Here is a 2,855-nt window from a genome sequence, read left to right as displayed (position 1 = left end):
GGCAAGGCTGGCATTTATCATACCCATGGTATGTTCTCAGGAGTGTTCCAGGATAACCCACCTTCTACTGACCTTCACTATCAGAACCATAAATCCCACCATCAGAGACTCATTCCTTTGGTGAGTTCAAGCCTGGACCTATGAAGAATCCATTGTCACTAGGAAGCCAATTCCAGTCGTGAATAACTTGGTGCCATTTGCCATTTCAAAACTTCCCGTGGTTTCCTAGTGCTGCAGGGGGCACAGAACTTCTTTCCCATGGTTTCCAGGGCCTGCATGATCTGACCTTCCTCTGTTTGTGCTTATATCTTTCTCCAAGTTGTTTAAAGTTTCTGTGGTCTCTCCTGCCTCAGACCTTTGAACAAGCTGCTCTGTCTGGTTAGAAAACTGTTTCTCCCACTATCCCCTGAGTTCCCAAGGATGGAAGAAGGGGATTTTTTTTTTTTTTTTTTTTTTTTTGCTCATTTCTGTATTCTCAGGACCTAAGTCTCTGTCTGGTGAATCTCTAATGCTGCTAAGTACGTATTTGATGAATGCATGAATGAGTGAATGAATGAAAGAAACTAGTTCCAAAATGATGGCACCAAGGACACAATAGAGTTCTGTTTGTTTAATTTAGAGAAGAGTAGAAAATAAATGGTAAGGTTAGATAAAAGAGAGATTGCTAACAGAAAGATTGCTAGCAGAGAGAAAAACAGAGATTGCTAATCAGTAAAGATTAGGCTTGGCTACATGTCAGAGAAAAAAACAATGATTTAGCTACATAGGCAGTCCTGAGGTGGGCTGGCCAAGGCTGGCATAATCTTCCATGGTCATCAGAAACCAAGCTTCTGTGTTTATGTTTCTTTAAGCTCATGACTGGCTTCAATACTCGAAGTTGCCTCAAGAACCAAAAAGACTGCTAAGGCTCCAGCTATCACATCCACATTCCAGGCTATGGAAATGAAACTTAGGGAGTAACTCTTGGTATATTACTCAGATGAATAAGTCCCTTTTCAGAAGTAGTTCTAGAAGCCCCATCCAACAACTTCTGCTTGTATCTCACCAGCTGTGCCTGATGGGAAATGTCATATTTTGCATAAAGCCATTGCCAGCCAAATGACACTGTTGCTAAGGAAGAAGAAGAGAACGGATTGGAAAGGCCACCAGCAGTCTCAGCCACGGGAACTTTAGCCTTGGAAGAAGAATCCAGGACAGGGTACGTCATCCACTCTGCTCACTCATGGAGAAGGTATTTAGGACATACTAACCTCCTGGAGCTGGGCAGTGAACAGGGAAGGGAAAGCGTGAACATGTGAATAGGGGTCCTCACGCCCAAGATGCTCACCTTCGAGCAGGGGGTACAGCTGAGTAGAGGCTGCTGCGAGCAAGGCAGGGGGTGGCCAGCACCCGGATGAGGGCAGTTCACTGTCAGCAGTGTTGGGAGAGATCTTTGCCCAAGACGTGATGGAGGAGACCCAGGCAGCAGCAGGACCTTTGAAGGATGCATTAGCACATTTGACCCCAGGGAAGACCGTTGTAGAGAATACTTTTCAGGCGGAAAGAGCAGTGCAAGCAAAGACATAGAGATGGCAGAACTGAGCCTTCAGAGAAGAGTGAGGCTGAGCAACCGGCAGTAACACAGAAAAACTGTCCTGGGTCCCTCATGACCTGGGGCTGCCCGAGCTCCCAGTCTCCTCTCACTGTGACTAGTCACCGGGCCTCCTGCCTGCTCCCCTTCCCATCTCAGGGCCTGGCTCCTCTCTCCCCTCTGCCTGGAAGCTCGTGCCCTCCCCTACTTGCCCCTTCCTCCACTGGCTGAGCCTTCCCCACCCTCTCCCTCCCAAACACCACTCCCAGAGAGGCGTCGGCCACCGTCCTCTCTGAAGTATGTCCACTCTGTTCTCACTCGATGCATGTTACTCTGTACTGGGTGACATTTATTACAACTTGAGACTGCACTGTCCCTTGTGAGATTATCTAACAAATGTCTGTCTCTCTCCCCCGTTAGATCCTGAGCTCTGAGAGGCTAGGATAGGATCTGTTTGCCGGCTACTTGGCAAAGCTTAGCAAAATGGGCACCCGGTGGAAAGTTGTTGAAGTAACTGGTAAGTGTGGACATGGTCGTGTGGGCACGGTTGTGTGTGTTTGTCTTGTCACTAAAGACTAATTGACATTCATGTACAACAAAGATTAGAAAATCAAACTGATTAATTGTGCTTTTGTATATGTTAATTCTGAAAGTTAATTGTTTGTTTGCCAGAAACCTGCTGCCTGGGTCCGAGACGTTAACACAGGGAAGCTGTGATGAGCAGAGCTTTCCTGGTTTGAAATAAAAGGCAATTTTATTCAAGTGGATTTATGAAATGCAAACATCACTTAGCCAAGGGCTGGAACCAGGCACAAGTTCTTCTTTCAACAATTAGTCTTGGGCATAGCCCAGAATGGAGTTATGGAAATACAAGCCATTAATTTGTAGACAGGGTCTCTTCTGTGAACTGTCCCCTACCTGCTGTTTAGCTGGCCACCTCGGGCTCCCTAGGACCCCACTCCATGGAATTCATGACGACTCGACTCGGCTGGCTGAGGTTTACTTTGGACCCTCTGAAAGGAAAGTTTTCTGAGTAAATGAATCAAGATTGTGAAATCTCAAGGAAGTAGGTCAAATTATCTAGGAAATAGATGTAGCAACATAGAGGAACCTATTTATATACAAATAATATATTAATTATAAAACATTATTCACTATTCATTGAAGTAAAAGGCTCCAAAGGATATCCATTCTATGTAATGTCAGTAGGCAGGTTAGAGCTTCTGACTGTGTTTAAAGGTTAGGCAAGGCCTTTCCGTTAGCATAAAAGAAAGAGAAGGGGGGG

This window comes from Otolemur garnettii, unplaced genomic scaffold (assembly GCF_000181295.1).
Source record: "Otolemur garnettii isolate 467f Iridium unplaced genomic scaffold, OtoGar3 scaffold00058, whole genome shotgun sequence".
NCBI lineage: Eukaryota > Metazoa > Chordata > Mammalia > Primates > Galagidae > Otolemur > Otolemur garnettii.
This window is presented reverse-complemented; position numbering follows the sequence as displayed.